The sequence below is a fragment of the Peromyscus eremicus genome, chromosome 19 (assembly GCF_949786415.1).
Source record: "Peromyscus eremicus chromosome 19, PerEre_H2_v1, whole genome shotgun sequence".
Lineage (NCBI taxonomy): Eukaryota > Metazoa > Chordata > Mammalia > Rodentia > Cricetidae > Peromyscus > Peromyscus eremicus.
Window position 1 is genome coordinate 36,286,471 of NC_081435.1, and position 21,401 is coordinate 36,307,871.

Below are 21,401 nucleotides of genomic sequence, written 5' to 3' on the forward strand. Positions count from 1 at the left end.
TGATGGAAAATTTAGAGTCTCCAGGTGAATGTTTCTTATTATTTTGTTTTGTAATAGATAAGTTAAAAGGATAAGGTAAAAAAAAAAAAAACCAAAAAACAAAAAACAAAACCTTTGGTTTCCTAGGTTTACCAATATTTGATTCTTTGATGATCATTCTAGCCTGTCACCTTACAAGCCTTCAAGGACTTGAGTAAAAGCTACTCAGTTATTTGTATGTCTTGACAGTGGCATATAACAACCAACTGACTGGACTACAAATTATTTTTGTTTTTATCTATTGCAAATTAAATATTTGACTAGATTAAATTTGTATCTCATTGACATATTAGTCATGGGCAATCTATGTTGCTTTAGGGCACTCATTGGATATTTTAGTTTGGGTCCCCCCAAAAGTTGACATTGAGGGCAGGGTATCATTTTGAATTAAAAAAAAAAAACTGGCCTAGAAAAGAAGAATTTATGCAGGTAAAGAAGAAGAAAGGAATTGGGGAATCCTGAAGCCTCCTTCCACAGTAGGGTAGCTTAATTGCATAGAGAAATTGTGGGAAATAATGCTAAATACAAACCTTAGAATTATCCTGCCTAAGAGTAAAGATCGTGGGGTATTTATACTCCACATCCATTGTGTGTCCATTTACACGGGGTATGGACCACTTCTGACTGCTCTTGGGTACATTTCTCCTTTAAAGATAGGTGCTTTGTGTTCTAAAGTGATAAATCCAGGGGAGTCTGTTTAAGAAGTATTAGGAAAATTCTTTAAGGTAAATTAAGGAAATACACTCACAAATACAGAAATGGAGTAGACAGCTGAAGTTGTCCTCTGATCTGACTGGGAGTGAAGTCACCTCTCAGGCAGGAGCAGGGAGAAGGGGCATGTGACCCTTCTCCCTCTCCTTTTAAGAGGTCACATAGAATGGCAGGAAGTACCGCCTCCTTCAGGCCCTATAGCCAAGGTCACGAGTAGAGCAAATACCACTACAGCGTTCTGAATCTGTAGTCCTAAGAGTTGGAAAGCTGAGGCAGGATGATTGAAAACTTTAAGTCAGACTGAGCTATATGGTAAAATCCTGTTTTAGAAGAAATAAGATCACAAAGCTGGCTGTACAACATCTGGGTGAGCAACCTCGAAAGTCCTAAGTGTCAGGGAAGCGTGGTGTTCAGATATAATGTGGTAACTGAAGTTCCTAGCGAGTGGAAGAGCCAAGGATACAGAAGGCCCTGGGTTTGTCCCCATTGCCACCTTTAAAAAAAGGTATTTGGGTTTATAATCATCTTTCAAAAAATTTGAATCCATAATCTCCTTTCTAAAATATTTATATTTGTATTATTGTTATTTGTTGTTATTGTTGAGATAGGATCTCATTATGTAGAGCAAGCTGGTTTAAACTCAAAGATCTGCCTGCCTTTGCCTCTCAAGTACTGGGATTAAAGGCACACACCATCATGTCTAGAAGCTTATATTATTTGAATTAAATCTCCATCTACTCAGTAGTCATATCCAGCACATTGCTAGCTGTTCATTGCATAGTGATGAAGAAAATTCATAGTGAGAGCTCAAGTATTTAGATTATAGCATAATACAGTTTAAAAACAAAGGGCTGGTGAGGTAGCTCAGTGGTTAGCTGCAGTTTGCAGTTCCTGCCTAGGGGGACTGGCAACCTCTCCTTCCTACCTCTGGAAATGCTTGATCTTCCCTCTCACATCCAAGTATCAGAATGTAAGCATCCCAAACCAACTAGAGGCACATAAGTATTCCCATCAGACAGCCATAGTCAGCTCCAGCTACCAGATCTTGTCATGTGGTGACAAGCCAGCCGAGACATCCTTATGACCACCACAGCTGAGATGTGACCACAGCTAATAGGACTTGGTGTACAAGAACTGTCCACCTGAGCCCAACCCATAAAACCAAGAGATCTGTGAATGTTATCTTGTTTTAAGTCACAAGATTTTTCAGAGTAGGGGGATGTTGTTATAGTCAGTTCACAGAAGTGTCTATCTAACTGGGCTTCAGGGAGGTGTTTTCTACTATTTTTTGGAAGAGCCTTTTCTGTCTATGAGATCAGTTGTTTTGAGTAGGAGGATGATTTTGAGGAGTCTAAGGAAATGGAAAGAACAAATGTACAGATGGATGAATTGCCTAGTACACTGAGGGAAACTTAAGCCGATCAGTTGTGCTGAGGCCAAATGATGAGGAGCTGCAGAGCCTATTCATCAAGGAGGTTCTTGGGTTGGAGATTTAAGGCAGGTGTCTGACTCTGCTAAGTAATTTTAATTGTTCTCTATAAGCTCATAGCCTTATCAACTAATTAGAACACCATGATGCCTCTGACCTGTCTCCACATATGCTAATTGGCTTTGATGGTGTTCGTTCATTCATCCAAAGATATATCCAGCTGGGTGTTAAAAAGATCAGGAAGCCAAAAGTCAAGCTTCCTTCTCTTGAAAAGCTTGAGGTGTCTTTGATACCTAAATATGGAAGAAATGGGAAAAAAACCTCAGAGCAGAAAATGATTCATGGAAAACCATGACTTCCGAGTGCTCCAGGTGTTAAAAAAGAATGATTGTGAATTTCTACTCAAGGAGGGGACTACAGTTAGACCTTTCTTGAGTTGCTCAAATGTCTCCAAATCTGACACCATAGCAGTATCTTAAAAATTGGCTGGTCTTCTTCATTTTACGAAATGAGAACAATGAGAGCAAATAGCTCAGTGACACGAATGTGTATGTACTAAGATCCGATCTAAGTGCTGGGAATGGATAAACTTACTTTAAAAGACAGTCAGGTCCGCAGACAATCCTTTGCAATAGGGCATTATTATCCCCATGTTCAAAGCAGCTATTGAGTCATTGAATAGCCTCTGTTCATAACAGCAAGAGATGGCAAGCTGGGATCTGAACCTTAGCGGCCACTACCAAGTGATACAACACAGCCTCTTACTACAAAGCTATGTGTTTTATAAATGAGCTTACATTTTTTTAAACATTTGATTTGTTGTCATTTTACGTGTGAGTGTTTTTCCTGCATGTCTGTGCCCCAAATTGGTTTTTAAATGACAAGATGGTAACCCCCTTCTGTCTCATTTGTATGTTCTCCAGTGATGTCATTGTATCCATCTAGCAATCTTATTCATGTTTCATACATTAACATAGGACTAAATTGATTTTGATTGTTACGGTATTTGGCTAAGCAAAATGGAATCAGGACTTTATTACATCATGAGAGACCAGTAACTCAATAACTGACTCAGTATGTGTCCACTTTCTCACCTATCACTTTGGTAAAATGCAGGTTATTTGATATAGCTCAAAACACAGGATTGAGCCTGGTGGGAAGCATTCTGGCACTGCAGGATGTTTCTGCCTGTTTTGTTTTTTAGACAGGGGCTCACTATGTATCTCTGGCTATCCTAGAACTCTCTCTGTAGCCCAGGCTGGCCTCAAACTCGCAGAGATCCGCCTGCCTTTACCTCCTGAGTGCTGGGATTAAAGGCGTGCGCCATGCCCAGTTTGCAATTTTTGCTTTCCTTCACTGCTCTTGTTTGAACACACCTAGCCAGTTCACTCAGGAAGAAAGCAACGTGTAGTGAGAAGAATGCAGAAGAATATACCTATGGCAAGAATACTCTTGTGTCTTAGCGCCTGCTTTGGCCTAGGCAGAGATGCAGGGGAATCTTCCGTGTGTGGCTTTCCAAGTTGTTTACTGGCTTGTTTCCTTTGATCCTCCAGTAAACTGTAATCAATTCTGACCTCTTCTGAAGAAAAAAAAATCCAGCTTAATTAGCTTCCAATGACAATTAGGAACCGATCTCAGTATGCTAAACTCATCTTTAAATGGATCAGACTCAGTTGAAATTTTGGAACCTTTTATATAGGCCATAGTAACAATGGGACCTACTATTTATTGAGAATATACTATTTGACAGTCTGTGGTCTAAGCGTTCTTTCTTTTATTCTTCTTTTTTTTTGGTGTGTGTGTGGGCTGTTACTGGGATTTGAACCCAGGATCCTGTACCTACTAAACACAATCTTAGCCCTTCTCACTGTACTATACCCCTAGCCTCTCATTTATTCTCCGAAGCAATCTTCTGGAGTAGGAACTACTGTAGTCTCCTTTTAAAAACTGAAATAAGGACTGGGGAGATGCCTTAAGAGGTAAGGGGCTTGTTTCACAGGCATGAAGATCTGAGTTCTGATCCTGAGGACTCTTATACTGGGTATGATGGTATGGGCCTGAAACCCCAGGGCTGGTGGATCCTAGGGCTCACTGGCTGGCCAGTTTAGCTGAAATAGTGAGCTTCAGGTCCAGCAACAAATCCTTAAAGAAATGTCCTGGAAAGCAACTGAAGAAGTTACCCCTACGTTGACCTTTGGCTTCCACATGAACCCACACAGGGGCATGCACCTGTACACACAAGCCTCCACTACACATCCAAGTTGAAATAACAGGTTCGAAGATTGTTAGTAACTTCTAACAGCCACATTGTTCAGCTTGGATCTGAGAATGATTTGTCACCCTTTGGGGACAGTGTTCATTAGGTAAGCATGACTGTGTTCTTGTTTAATGCCGAAACTGTCGATGTCACACACAATTTGATAGTTGGTAGCGTGTGCCTGCGAGCCTACAACCCCGGAGGCAGAGGCAGGAGGATTGCAGGCCAGTCTGTTCTACAAAGAGGGTTCTTGGCCAAAAGGGCTACATAGCAAGATCCTATCTTAAGACACAAAAGCAAAAGAAAGCAACAAAAAAGGTGTCACTGTTTGGTGATAGGCCAGTGAATCTAGCGGAAGCTTTAAGAACAGTGGTGGCTGTTTTAGTGAGTGGTGGTTGGTTGGGATCTGTCCTGACTGCTCCAGCCCAGCTCTGCTACACTTCAGGGAAACCGGAGCTTCAGCAGAGCTCCGCAGCAGGATTTTGTAGGATACTAATTATTTTGTCGGCTTCTCTTGTGGAATACTGATTTTTAAAAAAGTCATATCTGTAAAATCTCCCCCAATCCCTGTCTAAGATTTTTTCTGTCTTAATTAACATATCAATGGGCACTACAGGATTAATAAAAGATTACCCTTGGAAGATGCTTAGAGTTTCGAATGTCCAAGCTCCTCTGCCCCCTCCTCTTCCCCTTTCATCTCCCATTTTGGAATCCAGTGGGTACCCTCTTGATTGCAGCCCTGAATATATGTGTTGGCGGCAGCTGCTCAGGGAGTAAACAGGACCTAGCAGATTGTCAACAACTAGGGCGGACTCAGCTCATATTGAAATTGCTTTCCAAGTGAGTCCGAGCCAGACTGCTCACAGACATCCGTACGTGTTGTTCTGTTAAGCTAAAATGTTACTTAAAATCACAATAAATGTATACTAGACTTAGTGAGTTTTAGAAAAATTTCAAAAGTGTAATATCTTGATTGGAAGATCAAGTTTAAAAATAAGGGATTCTGCTTCTCTCACCAAGGATCCTCACTAGAGTGACATCATCTTTAAACCCTGCCTGGCAAACTCTGATGCTCTGCGGTGATGCCCAGGGAAGACAGGGCAGCCTGGAAGTCCAACTACTTCCTTAAGATCATCCGACTTTTGGATGATTACCCAAAATGCTTCACTGTGGGAGCAGGCAATGTGGGTTCCAAGCAGATGCATCACATCCACGTGTCCCTGTGAGAGAAGGCTGTGGTACTGATGGGCGAGAACACCATGATGCTCAAGGCTATCGGAGGGCTTCTGGAATACCACCGGACTCTGGAGAAAAAGCTACCTCATATCCACGGAAATGGGGTCTTTGCGTTCACCAAGGAGAATCTCAGTGAAGTTAGGGACATGTTGCTGCCCACACTGGTGCCGATTGCGGTGTGTGAGGTCTCTGTGTCATCTCAGAATACTTATCTGAGGCCTGAGAAGACCTCTTTCTTCTAAGCTTTAGGCATTACCACTAAAATCGCCAGGTACAGAACCACTGGAATTCTAAGTGAAATGCAGCTGATAGAAACGAGATAAAATAGGAACCAGTTAAGCCACACTGTCTAACATGCTGAGCGTCTCTCCCTTCTCTTTTGGAATGATCATTCGGCGGGTGTATAACAGTAGCGGTGTTTACAACCCGGAGGTGCTTGACATCACAGAGCGGATTCTTCACTCCCGCTTCCTAGAGGGTGCCTGAACGTTGCCAGTGTTTGTCTGCGGTTTGATTATTAGACTGTTGCCTCAGTGCCGCACTCTTATTATCAATGGGTACAAGCGGGGCCTGGCTTTGTCTGTGGAGACAGAGTACACCTTCCCACTTGCTGAAAAGGTCAAGGCCTTCTTGGCTGATCCCTGTGCATTTGTGGCTGCTGCCCCCGTGGCGGCCACCACGACTGCTGCTTTTGCCGCTGCGGCAGCCCCAGGCAAGGCTGCAGCCAAGGAAGAGTTGAAGGAATCAGATGAGGATATGGGATTTGGTCTCCTTGACTGATCGCCTCAATGGAACCAACTCAACCAGCTTAAATTGAGAAACATGAGAACAAAGGCTTGTTTCTCTCGCAGGAAAACCCACAGAGACGCCTAGCCTGGCTCATAGGATCGCACAGAGTCTCAACCAACAACCAGGGACTGACCTAGGTCCTCTCCATATACGCGACAGTTGTGTAGCTTGGTCTACTTGTGGGACTCCTAACAATTGGTGCAGGGCTGCCCCTAACACTTTCACTGGCTCTTGGGAACCTATTCCTCATATTGGATTGCCTCGCTCAGCCTTCACACAAGGTTCATACAAGTCTTACTGCAACTCGATACTCCATGCTTTGTTGATACCCATGGGAGGCCTGACTCTTTCTGAACAGGAGCAGGGGAGAAGTGGATGGGGGCGGGGCCGAGGGGAGGTGGGGGAAGGAAATGAGGGAGAGGAGGGAGAGAAAACTGTGGTAGGGATGTAAAATAAAAAACCAATTAAAAAATTTGAATAAAAAGGGAGGGGGTTCCATGTATGCCTAGCCTCTGGAGTACGTGCCACTGGCTACGCACATCCTATAGTCTCTGGCCCCATAATTTCCCTCAGACAGAGGGTGGCCATTCTTTAGTCTTAGCCTCTTTAACCACTTCAACCAAGGCTTTGAGGAGGATCCCCAGACTAGATTTAGATTGGAGATGCCTGTTTAACTTATTTGGAGTTGGAAGGACGGTGGGAGATCAGCTCCCATATTTACTTACCCCAGGGACTCTTGAGGAATGAGGAATAAGAGATTTAGATAGAAATAAAGAGGGGAGAGAAACACAGGATATCGTCAGGTGGGGCCTGGATCCTTGTCCACAGCCCCAGAACTTTATTCCAAAGGGCTATTTATAACAATACCAAGAAGTGGGGCAAAGAACCTCCCCCTAGCTACTTACAGCCAAGTGTAGACCCTTACAAACACCTGATTGATACTCAGGCCTGTGGTCCAATCAACCCTGCTCTTAGGCAGTCCTGCTGGGTACAGCCACTAGGAAACCTAGATGGGCTGCAACAAAGGGGTCCCCAAAGTGGTTCCTTCTATTTTTAAAAAAAAAACAAATAACTTATTTATTTTTATTTTATGTGCGTTGGTGTTTTGCCTGCATGTGTGAGGGTGTTGGATCCTGGAGTTTCAGACAGTTGTGAGCTGCTATGTGGGTCCTGGGGACCCAGGTCCTCTGGAAGACCAGTCAGTACTCTTAACCACTGATCCATCTTTCCAGCCCTGACTCATAAGGATTTCCCAGAGGCAAGTACTGAGCCTTGGTGGAGAAGGTTACAATGTTTTCCTTTTCTGTGTGTTCCCGCTCCCAGGGTCACAGACACATCCAGCCATCTCATTTTCCCTCAAAATGTGCTTTGTGTAGGAATGCTGAGGACTTCCTGCATCTGCTTCACACGCAGGTTTCACATGAGTTTGTAATGAATTAAAAGCCTTCTATTAGAGGGCTATGATGGCCACACCTAACCCACCATTCATAGATAAGATGGCCACAGCCAGCCCACCATTCACAGATGAAGGAACTGAGGCTGTATCCAATGGGATGACCTGGCGTGTCTCCCCTGACATAGTGACTGGACTAGCTGGCGACCTGGCTCTCCCTCTTCCCTTTTGCCTCTCTGGAAACATCTATAGCAGTGCTTAGGGCATGTGAGTGCATGTCAGAATCATGGAGGGAGCTTGCTAAATCCTGCTTCGGATCTGCAGGTCCAGGGCAGGGCCAGTCAGGGTATCAAATGACTTTTTACCTGTAACAGTGACTTTTTTTAGTGTTTACATGAGTGCTGTATGGATATGAGTCTCAGCCCATAACCCACTGTTCCTCAGTCTCTTGCCCTCTCTACCACGGATACTCTCATTAGGAATGTGCCCCTTTTCTGTCCACAGTACTCAGTGACAGCCTCCCTCACCCTTCCCTTATTCCCATTTCACTTCTTTCTTTCAACATTTATCTCGAATTATTCTCCTCCTATTTGCACAGTTTCACATATATTGGCTTCTTCATAACTAGGTTAAAAGCATCTTTAGATGGGAATTGTACCCTGAATTTTCATAATGGTGAATATGTATAAATTATTAACCAATACATGTAGATTAAGGACACCTTCCCCATCAGTTTGACTGACACATGTCAAGGGAGGATTTCTGACTTTCTTATTTGTGGATATGAAAAAAAATTAGCTGTCCTTATTATTGTTCTCACCAGCAACGCTTCCTTCTTTTTCTAGGTTTTTACACAATGATTTTTTTTTTAAAAGACTTTCTGAAACACCATTTGCTTTCTTCAGCCAAGGCCGGTTCTAGCCAGTTGTTGCTTAGCAATATGATGACATGTTGAGACTCATCTGATGGGCTTTGAACACCCTGAGCAGAGAGAAGCTGGCCAAGGGCAACTGGTTGGCTAATTGTGGCCTCCAGTCATCACCAGATGGTAAGTGCCTGTGAGGAAAGAAAGGGGCTGGAGCTGCTGGAAGTGCATTGCAGATTGCATTTATGGTACAAATTCACATTTCAAAAATTGAGGAGAAATAAAACCTTAATATACAGGCCATTTTCCTGTCTTTGAAACATCTGGCAGCTACCTGGCCTAAAATAACATATTCTTCCTGAGAGCCTCATAGGTTTTTTACAGGGTGTATGGCTTCTGCTTTCTAGAATTCTCTGTGGATGATGGATGGTGACGGCCACAGCACTGACGGCAGAAGGGCCACCTGCGGAATGGCCACTTGTAAAATGTCACTTTTAAACACAGCCATTTGTGAATGATTACAGTTTATGTTTGTTGCCCCCTTTGTATTATAACACAGAATGAACTCATAAGCCTGGGGCCTTTTGGGTCAAGTTGAAGTTCACGGTGGATTATAAGCACTAGGTTATAAAATCCCTCTAAATAAGGGTTTCTACTGGAAAACTTGGGACTGTTTGTTTGCACTTAGGGAGGCTAATGCTGCTGGAGAGGGATTCACAATCTCTTCTCCTTTTAGCCCCAGAACTTTGTGGTCATGTTGCAATTAGTGATGATGTGGTAGACCACTCCAGAGAATGTTGTCTTTACTGATGGCAGTTTCTGCTGTTAGACTGACATTGTTATTACTGTTTCCTAGAACACCAGGCTCTTGAGTCCTCAGCATAGGACAGAACAGGTCAAGGGACTTGAAAGATACTGCAAGCTATGAGAAATGTGAGCATAATCACAAAGGGAGACAGAGAAGCTGGAGAGACAGATAGGTATTCCTGTGTCCACTGTCACCAAGAAGGTGCATGGGTAAATGAGTTCATCCCACTGTGAGCTACAAAATTCATTTCCAAGAGGCTTAAGTGGTAGAAGAGACTATGTCCAGTGACATTTTATCTAGTGCTTGGATCTTTAAGGAAATTAGTCCACATGTAATTAACTCATACTTCCATTGACTTCACTAAAAGCCTTTTTTTCCTCTGATTTTCTACCTTTCTTTATTTTTAGACTTAGAGATACAATTTTTCAAATATCCTCCAAGCATTTGCTCACTTGTAAGAATGTCTGGACTTTGCCCATGGTCCATCCATCTCAAGACAGTCCCTAAAGGAATTTGAAGTTTGGTTTTAGTTATGTGATCCACCTGGTTACAAATGGACACCTATTGTTGGTGTGTTGGGAGCCACTGTGCTGCTGTTACTTCGCTCTCCTTTGGAACATCCAGGCCCTAGAACACTGGAGTGCTGGTGCATTAGACAGGGTGGAGTCAGCGGCAAGAGAAGGATACAAAAAGCTGCAGAGCAGAGAAATGATATGTGAACCATGTGTCTTTAAGACCACACAGCAGGCTTTACATACCCCATACATCCAGACCCATTTCTCTTAAAATAGAACGCTGCTGATGCTCAAAAGTCACAGTGGCTGCCCCATGCCTATACAGTGGAGTCTTAACACTGCCTTCAGGCCTTCAAAGACTTGCCCCAGCTGTCATTTTTCAACCTAAAATATTCCCCTTCCTTCCACTGCTTTCCAGTTGTCTCTACCGCTACACCAGTCTCTCACAGCTCCATGGTAAGCTCCTTGTTGTCCGGAATCAGTTCTGCCCACTTTTATAGAATCAACAGCATCAATCTCTGCCCTTTTCCCTGTTGAGAGAAACCACTCATGCCACCCCTCCTCCCTGGAGCCAACCTCTAATATTGCCGAGTTCAGTGGCGGCAGGCCTACAGCACTCAGCTGAAAAATCAAACTGCCCTAGCTGGGCGGGTACTTGCACCACAGGTGAGCCCCAGCCCAGCGGCCCTCTCTAAATCACTGGCTTTGTCTGTTGCCTTGTGCTGAGCTGGACTTTGTCCCTGGGGTTTGGTCTTGTTTTCTTTCCTGATACCGCAGAGGCCACCGAAAGGCCTCAAACCACCCTGTTCCTACTTATATCATCAACCTGCCTCCTGAACTTACCCAGCCGCTCACCCCTTCCCTCCCTTTAACTGTATAAACTTGTTTTGACCTTATCATCACCAAGACCCTTCTAAGCCTGCCTAGGCTGGACAGCAGGTCTTGCTCTGCTTAGCTTGTTGTCTGATTACATTCCGATCCTAGATAAGTGTCTCTGCATATTGCCTAACTCCTCACTTGCAGGCTCCCAGAGTTTGCCTTTTATCTGGTTCATTCATGGATTTTGTACTTACGTGATGTTCAGCGGAAAGCCGAACTGTTCACTTTTGACAGTGAGGGATTTGAGCATAATCCGGGAAAATCTGCTATAATGCTTTGTTGGAAATCTTGAGAGGAAAAGCAGTTGTTGGTCACACTTTGGATGCTAAATATAGGTAAGGGAAATCAAGACAATACACTTGGAAAAATGGTTGTAAATTTAGTGTATGCTTCAATGCTGAACATCTTGCAGATAAATGCGCTATATCTTTGCTTCAGGTTTCCAAGTGAAGAGCTGTATTGTGAAAAATGTGTGTTTTACCTCTTTTGCTCATTCATTTAACCGATTACTAAGCATCCACTGCTTTCGTGAGGGACGGTTCCCCTCTACTTCTCTAGTGTGGAAGCTCATATTCAGGCAAACTGTATCTTAGCAGACAGTGAGAAGTGGTGAGCTGAGAAGTTGTGTGGCCCGGGAGTGGACAGCCATTGGAGCCATGGCTGTGGAAGAATGATCTGAAGAGATGATATTGAGGTTGACACTTGAATGACAAGCAAGAGCCTTTCTGCAGAGATTGAACAGGAGAGCGTCATGGGTAGAGAGAACAGCTAGTGTGGAAATATGAAAATGAATATTCACAGAAGTAGTGCAAGGTGGTAGTAAACTCACCTAGCAGCAAACGAATGAACTGCCCAAGTACATAATATTCATACTGCAGAATACTATTTAACCATTAAAAGTGAAGAAGGCTGATACATGCCCCAACATGAATGGCGTTCAAAAATACTAGGTTAAGTAGAAGGAGCTAGACACAAAAGATTACACTTTATACGATTCTATTTAAGTGAAATATCTAGAACAGATAAGTCCACGGACCCTATGAGTGGCTGTGGGATGGAGATGATTGCTCAATTGGCATGCCATTTTCTAGGGAAATAATATGTTTCGGAATTAGATTGGGGTGATTGTTGTAAAACACTGTGAATGTGCCAAATGTCACTGAGTTGAGTCGTCAGCATAGTTCATTGTGAGTCTACAAATACTGTCTAGGTGAGTGGTTCTCAACCTGTGGTCACAACCCCTTGAGGCGAATGACCCTTTCACAGGGGTCACCTAAGACCATTGGAAAACACAAATATTCACATTACGATTCATAACAGTAGCAAAATCACAGTTATGAAGTAGCAATGGAAATAATTTTATGGCTGGGGGGGTCACCACAACATGAGGAACCGCGTTAAAGGGTTGCAGCGTTAGGGCGGTTGAGAACTACTGCTCTAGATGAATAAAAGTGCTAATGTGGGTTGAACTTGCCGTATTTGACTAGAGTGGGTGCTCGTGAGAACAGTGCTGGGACTGAGAATTTTCTGTGCCTATCTCCCTGAGGCACCACGGCCTTGTTTTCATCCTGTGCCCAGTAGCCATGGATGCTAAGACATGTCTTCTACCTCTCAAAGACAATGGATGTGGGCCTAGGTCTTGGGGCAAGAGAGTTTGCTGCCCCCTGCTGGCAGCCGTGGTGTCTGCTTCTTGCCCTGTTAACTGCTGTGTGCAAGCTGGTGTTTGGAGTTCAGATCGCTTTTACACCAATCCTCTCATGCTGACCAGTTTCTTGATGACTTTCCTTGACGACTTTCTGAAAATTCTCCAGGATTTCTTCTAGCTTGTTTGTAGGGAGTTCCTTATTTCTCCAGTGCTGAGGCGGGGTTGACGGGTCTTGCCTTTCCTGGAAGAGCCTGCCTCCCTGGAGTTCACTTTGGTGGGATGTCCAGCATGCTGGTCATCACGGCAGTTTCAGTTTTGTGCGTTTTCTTATTCCTATTGTTAGGTTGGGAAGGATGCAGCTTTCGACAGTCTAAGTGAAAGAGGAACTTTGGAAAGCTAACATACTCTTTAAAAATTTGTTAAAATTTTAAACTTTCTAACTGATTGTAAAAATTACACATATCTATGGGGTACTATAGGACGTTCTGGAGCGTGCATTCATCTTGTAATATTTAAATGAGGCTTAATAAATCAGTTTAAATAGACATTTAAATGCTGAAATATCTCCTCGGTCATTTGCCATTTCTTTGTGGTGCAATCATTCAACACAGACAGTGTCTTCTAATTATTATCAACAGTTGCCCTATTGTGTGATAGCACACCAGAATGCTTATTCCTGTGACTTAGTACTCGTTGATTAAGTTTTCCACGTGTCTCCCAATACCCTAGTCTCCCCAGCTTCTAGCAATCACCCTACATTTTCTTTATCAAACAGCCCAGGCTGGCCTCAAACTCATGATCTACCTGTTTCAGGCACCAGGGCACTGGGATTGCATGGGTGTGTGCCACCACATCTGGCTTTTACCCTTAGCTAGCTTCTCTGAGGTCAAGCTTGAGTTGATCACCTTGGGATTTTGAGGTAGCGCATAGTCAGATCTACCTTTTCTTTTCCTTTTATATTTTTGTTTTTATTTGGTCACATTTTTAGAAAAGAAAAAAATCTACACAAAAGTTCCCGATCTCACTCTGTAGAGTGAGGGTGGCCTCGAACTCACAGAGATCTGCCTGGCTCTGCCTCCTGAGTGCTGGGATTAAAGACATGTGCCACCACTGCCCTGCGATTTTACATTTTTTTCTTTTTATATTTACATCTTTTGTCTGTCTGGAATTTGCCCTAGGGTGAGATTTAAAGTAAAGTAGATGCTCCACCTTTGTACATTTGGGCTAGATATAGATTTAGGTCTATTTTTTTAAACATATAAAGACACCAAAATCTAAAAGGGCAAATTATACATCTACTATTAGAGAAAAATATACAATAGATGCTGGATTTGAGAAAGCGATCTTTTTAGGGTTATGCTTTACATCATTCACTTGCCTTAGTATTTATGATGATTGTGGTTAATTATCTTGAATTTTAAAATGATTACAGTTGCTTATTTTGTGTGTTGTTACGTGTGTAACACATATGGAGGTCAGAGGACAACTTGCAGGAGTGAGTTCTCTCCATGTGGGTTCTGGAGTCCAACAAGGGTTGTCGGGTTTATCAGCAAGCTCCTTTACTTGGTACGCCCTCTCACCAGCCCCTAACATGAATTTTTAAAGATGTACTTTACTGTCTGAAAATAATGCTCGTTTTGTATTATTATTATTGTAAACGTTACAGTTCTCTTTACTTTTGCCTGTATCTAATTGTCTGAGTGCTTCAGCGACATGTTGTACTGGTAATACTAGGTAACCTTGCTTCCTTTCTTTTTCACTGGTAAACACAGTAGCTTTTCTAGCAGTGTGCATGGTATCAACTTCATTATCACTACTGTCGCAATGCTGGGGATAGCATCAGCGCCTCGTGTGTGGGAGGCAAGCACTCTGACCCTACGCTTCATTCTTGAGCCCCAAGCATTAAACAGAAATAAATTAAAGATATTAAAATATTTTTATTAATTTATCGTGATGATCAACAATTTGATAATCAATTTATATTTAACTAAATTCGTGTTCTGTATCTAGTAAATACTCGGTTTTAAAGTTCTTGTTTTCATGTGTCAGATTTCTTAGTATCAAGTTGCTTTACTAACTTAGTAATTCCATTAGATGAACATTAGATAAATATTCTCTTGCAGCCGATACTACTTTTTTAGCTTCATCTTCTGTGGGGGCCCACAGAGGTTTCCTGGTGAGATCTGAGCTTTACCCAGCAGGGCTGCTTAAGGGGATGGATTGACCATGTGCGTGGTTACCAGGTGTTTGGAAGGGTCTACATTTGGCTGTGCTGGGGAGGGGAGAGGTCTTTTGCTCCACCAGTTGGCATTCCTTTAAAAAGCCCTTTAGAAGAGACAAAAGGGGCTGGTGGATAAGGATCCAGGCCCTCCTGAGACTATTTTATGTTTCTATCTGTCTTTCTCCCCTCTATATTTCTATCTAAATCTCTTATCTCTCTCACTCCTCAAGAGTACCCTGGGAAAAAAGGTGGGGGCAGGTCCCCTACAATCTTCCACTCACATTCAGAAGTATCGTTGGTTTTATCATTTTATGCGTGCTAATTTTTTTATTAGCATACAAAGAATTGAGTTTCATTATAGCATCTTTCTAACAAAATTCAGTTTGGGTGCCTCTTGATGTTCTCCCTTCCATCATCTTTCTCTTTCTTGCTATGCCCCTGTATGCTGGAAACCCCCCTCTCCCTCCCTTGTTCAGTGGGACCTTTCCCTTCCCCACATACCTTTTGTTCCCCTCTCAAGGTCTCATATCTGTAGGGGTCAGAGGAAGCCTTGAGTAACTGAGTCCTGAACAAACATGCATTGTTGGTATGGGCGCAGTCGAGGACTTACGATACACGAGACATTGAACAAGCTGGTTCCCCATATGGGCCAGGCTTAAGAAAGGAGTCTGAGTATGTGTGTTTATGAATGATTGATCAGTGTATACAAAGACTAAAAACTGCAGCTTCCTCCTCATAGATGTTTGCAGATGGAAACTGCTCCCAAAGGAGACCTCCTTCCTAGGCTAGCTAACCCCTCTTGAAGTGCTGCACCCAAATAAACATACTGAGTTATGATAGTTAGAGAACTCCCATCTGAGCCTGACCTTCCTTTATGCATGTCTGTGTATCTATCCATTTTTCACTCCCTCACCACCCCTAGCCCGGGTTCCAGGACCCAAGCCATGCAGGTCACAACATGTATGTAGTTAGTTTCACAGTTCACACCCCACTCTCATGTTCATATTTACAGGCATACAAACATTGAAAGTTAAGATCTGTGTTTGAGATAGAACATGCAATTTTTTCTTCGTATTAAACTTCCTTTTCCTCTCAGATTTTATTTGTCTTTGAAGCTGAGTACAATTCCGTTGTGTGTCTACGCCACATTTTCATTCCCACTCTTCTGTTGATGGGCAGTTAGGCTCCTTCCATTTCCTTGCTATTGTGAAGAATGCAGCAGTAAACATACACATGCTAATTGGACAGGCTTAATTTCAGAATTATTCTGCATCTTTAAATCAATTTAAAAGCCATACTATGTTTTTCATGTCTTGAAACTAATTACTGTGGAATTTATCAATCAAAAATATTTAAGACCCGGTAGTCATTTAAGAAAAAGCAACTGCCAGGGGGTGGTGGTGCATGCTTTTAATCCCAGCACTCAGGAAGTAGATGTAGGCAGATCTCTGAGTTCAAGTCCAGCCTGGTCTAGAGAACTAGTTTTAGGACAGCCAGGGCTACACAGAGAAACCATATCTTGAAAAACCAAAACAGAAAAGAAAAAGAAAAAAACAGAAAGAAAACAGAAAAAAAAAGAGAAAAAAGTAAAAGAAAAAGCAGCAGCATTTCAACTTGTTGGTAATCATTTTTATTCAGATATTCTAATCCTTCTTGGGCTAAACTTTATAATTTATACTTTAAATTAAAGTTATCAAATGTATCCAAATATATTTACATTTCATAAAATATTCTATAGGAATTTTAAGATCCATAACTCTAGTTACATTTCCTTTCTTAGTTTCTTCCTCTCCCTGATAATTCTTTCCAAAATTGGTCTTCAGTGGACACCTTCAAACATCCAGTCCTGAGGCTTGGCCTCCGTTCTTCTGTCAGAGATTTACTGACAGAATAACTCAGCTTCTCCTGTGGAAGAAGGTAGGGTAGTAGAGCAGGCTACGCAGAACTGCCCCGAGGTTTGAGTGAAATAGTAAGTGTGAGCAACCCTGCACAGGGTCATTCACACGATAAACACTCATACTGGGAGTTCTTTTCTCCCAGTTCTTTAAATTTACTCACTGTCCCCTTCTTCTCTAGATTAATTTTACAGTCTTTCAAATAAAACAAAAAAAATTTAAGTGGCTTGAAGTTTCTAATGATGTAAGGCTGTTTCTGTTTGTCCTTCCCACTCCATGTATTGGTATATGTCCTAGTTTTGGCTTGATATGGCCTAGAGTCCCCTGAAAAGTGAGTCTCTATTGAGGGGTTGCACAGATAAGATTTGTCTACGGACATGGGATTGTGTTAGTTATTAATTGTTGTAAGAGTGTCAAGCCCACCATGGGTGCCACCATTCCCTGGGCTGGCAATCCTGCTCTATGTGGAGAAGTATCTAAGCATGAGCCTGGGTGAGCCAGGAAACAGTGTTCCTGCACAGTTTATGTTTTCAAGATCCTCCTGGAGTTCCTGTGCTGACTTCTCTCAATATGGACTGTGACCAATAGGACATATACCAATAAAAGGGGTGTGGGCCTGGGGGCAAAACAGACAAAAATAGTCTTCAGTTATCAGAAAATTCAAGCCAAATAAACCCTGAGCTGCTTTTGGTTGGAGTGTTTTATCACACCAACAGAAAGGAAACTAAAACAGTTTATTTATGTTCAATAAACTTATTTTTACCTTCTTGGTTTGTTAGTCATTTAGAATAGTGGTTTTGGAAAATTTGTGCTTATATCTTAATTTTTAATGTATTTGCTGTTTTTATTAAAGTATAAAGCCTGTTTCTCTTTCAGGGGATATATTGAAGTTTTCTTTTGTCGTGTCTCAAGATTAGTGGAAAGCACATTCTCTGAGTGGCACCAACTATCCCGTATACCAATAGTAAAAGACAGTTAATGGTGACACATAACCTCAAAGTTCAGAACAGGATGTAAATGCTGACAGCTGCAAGAGTGCGTCTGGCCAGAGTGATGTACCAAAAATTACTTTTAGAAAGTTCTCAGGGATCAGCAAGATGGCTCAGTTGGTACAGGCACTTCTCCCATAAGCCAGACATCCTGAGCTCCATCTCTCAGACCCCCTGTAGAGGTGGAAGGAAAGAACTGACTCCACAAAATTGTCCTCTAACTCTACATGCACATCGTAGCATGTGAATAGCCACATTCACAGTAATAAGTCAAGTTTGAGAAGAAAGAAAAAGGTTGCATGGAAGAGATTTGCCTGAGATAAAGCATGGGTTTGTGATGGGATAAAGTGGAGAAGGACAGAGCAATATTGGTTGTTTTTCACTGGAATGTGGTAGGTTTTCCTCCTGTATACACAAGGTATTTTTTTAAGTTCAGGAAATTTTTCTTCTATTACATCTATCAGTGTAGTTTTATTTCACTATGCTCTTCTCTAGGGACTCAAATTATCCATATGTCTAACTTTGGTACCTGTAAACTTCTTTCTTGCTTTTTTAGATTTTAGGAAATTTACTACTTTTTCTATTCCTGATTTTATTTTTATACATAATTGTGGGATCCCACAAAGGTTTTCTAGTAAGATCTGAGCTTGCTTTACACAGCAGGGCTGCATTAGGGGATGGCTTGACCATGTGCGTGGTTACCGGGTGTTTGGGATGATCTGCACTTGGCTATGCTGGGGTGGGGGTGGGGGGGTGAGGGTGTCTTTTGCTCCACTCCTTGGCACTCCTTTAAAAACTCTTTAGAAGAGACAGAAGGGGCTGGTGGGTTTTGACCCAGGCCCCCCTGAGGATATTCTGTGTTTCTGTCTATCTCTCTCCTCTATATTTCTATCTAAATCTCTTATCCCTCACTCCTCAAGAGTCCCTGGGGTAAATAAATGCGGGGGGTTGCCCCCACACATAATCTTTTTAATGGCTATTACAAAATGAATTTTAATGTTTATCTTTTCCATGAAGCCCCTAGTCAAGCATTCTTCATTTATCTGTTGTTTTCCCTGATGGTTGTCCCTGTAGTTGTAGTATTGATGCTCCCACGAGCATGCTGGTCCTCTGAAGCTGTCTTCTCACAGTACCTTTGCTCTGGATCTTTGGAAGTGGTTTTCTCTTCTCTTCATCTCTGTCCTATATGAATGGTGCTGGGTTTTGGCCTCCTATGATTTTGGTATTTTTCAACACATAGCATGATTGGATTAACCCCATTCTGTTCTCTGAACTCTCAATGGAGGGCATGTCAATGGGCACAAGGGCTGGTACTGTTCTACTCTTCCATGGAAACTTGGTGTACACACACTAAGGTGCAACCTCGGCAACTCATTCCATCCCCCACCCCACCACTGACTTTGTCTAGTAGAGACTATTGATGCAAACAGCTTGCATGTCTGTGCCCTCTGAGAAGTCAACACATGCCACGGACTGCTGCAGGCTTGCAGGTTACTTTCTGGTGTGTCTGTGTGGTTTTGTTTCCTCTTCTTGGTCATTACCAGTGATCATGTGTTCATAGCCAAGCCTGTTTATTCCAGTTGTTATTAACATTGGGCAATTTAAATGAGTGTATCTGGCAATATAGAAATCATTTCCTGTGAAACACCTATCTGAAGAGGCCATTTGCTAACAATGAATGCCATCAAAAATGGATATCAGGAAGTCAAAGACTGGAAAATGTAAAGATTCTTAGAGAATTTATATATACATCATTTTACAAGGATATGGAAATTTCAATATTCTTTAAAGATTGAAAACATATATATGTATAAGACAGACAATAAGACTGTGGTTTCATGTCAACACACCTGTCAATTTTATATTGTTGACTTAAAATACTTAGCATATACTCATCACTTTTCTGTTTACTTTGAGAGTTGAGGAACAGACCAGATCCTGTGAAATAAGTGAGATTCTGCAATTAATAATTTGTTCTTTTCTTATCTGGGGTATTTTCCCCCTCTGTGTGTGTGTGTGTGTGTGTGTGTGTGTGTGTGTGTGTGTGTGTATACATAACATATAAATATACAGACTTCTTGGAGACATTGTTTTTCTCAGGTCTGTTTTTGGAAGCAATAGCATGACCCAGATTTCTTTGGGGATAGAAATTTTGGAATTAAACTTCTTATTATATGCAAAACAAATGAGCTTAAACAAAATGGGAGACTGTGAGATTTCTGCCTTCATGCTGGAAACTCATTTGTCAAAATAATAGATGCTGTGTCTACATGGATGACCTATATGGCCTCTCATTAACTCAGTTTGATTAGACAGCCAAACTACTTAGATTCTGAGGAAGAATCTCAATAAAATTGGGGATTGTAAGTTGAGAAGCCAAAACTGAGAATTAAGAATCTAAATTTATTATTCAATTAATTTCTAATGCACAGAGCCACAGAAGAAATCAAAATGATCTCTGGATACCTTTTGTGCAATTATAATAAGCACTTCTCTGTGCTTTTGGATAAACTACTAGATATTGGAGGGTACAATACAGTCAATAATAGTGTGAAGAGTTTCTCATAAGAGCTGATCATATCGGCTGAATTTCTTGGCTATTTTAGGAACAAGACTAATAAATGTTTATTATTAAAAACAATACAGATAAACTCAATCATATATGCTTTCAAACGCTTATCTGTTCTAATTACTGGGGCCAACCTGAACTGCATATTCTCCTTGGCAAATGGCAGCTGAATTCATTGTAGAGGATACTCACATCTTTTACTCGTTAACAAATGATGACAATGGGCCTGTTTTCAATTTGCCTCCGTTGGTTGCCATAGTTTCCTAGGATACAATGACCCCAGTTTCCATGGGCACACCACTGGCTAGGGCTAAAATGCTCTCTGTCATGATACCAGAGCAAAACGAGGCACATCGGCTGCCTAGAACTGGGTTTCTGAAAGTTCCCAAATGAAGCACTAGAGATATAAAAACAAGGACCATTCTCGCCCAAACACAGAACAACCGTGAAGAATTGGTAGCTAATTGTAGGCACGTACCCCGACGACAAAATTTATCATGAAAGCAAAGGGAGAGGGAAATGGATGACGATGGAAAAGGGAGAGCAGAAGGCAGTTGGGAGCTGTGCGGGAATTATTAAAAGATTAAATAATTTGGAGTGAGCAAACCAGAATTTGAAACATTTTAGTTAGATACCTTGATAGCAAATGTGCTGATTTTATCCTTTCATTTATTGTTGATTCTAGTTTGGAGAAAAACCTCTTCTTTTTCAGTGTGTTGCATGGTACCCAAAGAATTCAAAATCCTCAAGATTTCAGTCTGCTCCCTTTGCCGGTTCTGCTGCTGCCTTCTGAGGCTGCACGCCTTTCGTTTGCGTTCCCTTCCAGCTCACCAGCCTGTTTTCTCCACATTTCTGCAGCTCAGTTTTTAAACTATTGCCTTGGCATATGTTCTTGTTTCCTAGTTTAGAATGTGTGCTGTTTTGTCCTCCTTGCTGTGCTGGAGATAAGAGTTGCTGAGATCGTGAGGCGGTGGGTGTGATGTGCTTCTTGGGGCCAGTGCCCACTCCTCCACGTACTCGAGAGATGCTTTGTTTATTCATTCCTTGCGTCCATTTACATCGCCTACCTTGTAGACATACGGTTCCTTATTCCACTGTAGGTTTGTAAAGGAGGCTCTAGAAGGAAAGATTGATACGAACAAAGCACCAGAATGCACTCGA

General features: G+C 42.1%; 1 long non-coding RNA gene and 1 pseudogene across 1 annotated transcript; one reads left to right on the forward strand and one right to left on the reverse strand.

Moving 5' to 3' along the window:
• The first annotated feature begins 5,518 nt into the window (after positions 1-5,518).
• LOC131896055 (large ribosomal subunit protein uL10-like) lies at positions 5,519-6,452 on the forward strand (annotated as a pseudogene).
• A 9,989-nt stretch (positions 6,453-16,441) lies between these two features.
• On the reverse strand, positions 16,442-20,486 carry LOC131895446 (uncharacterized). The gene is made up of 3 exons (XR_009375184.1): positions 20,433-20,486; positions 19,522-19,609; positions 16,442-16,692 (listed from the first exon to the last, which is right to left on the reverse strand). It is a non-coding gene; the product is annotated as an uncharacterized LOC131895446 (long non-coding RNA).
• Between the last annotated feature and the right edge of the window lie 915 nt (positions 20,487-21,401).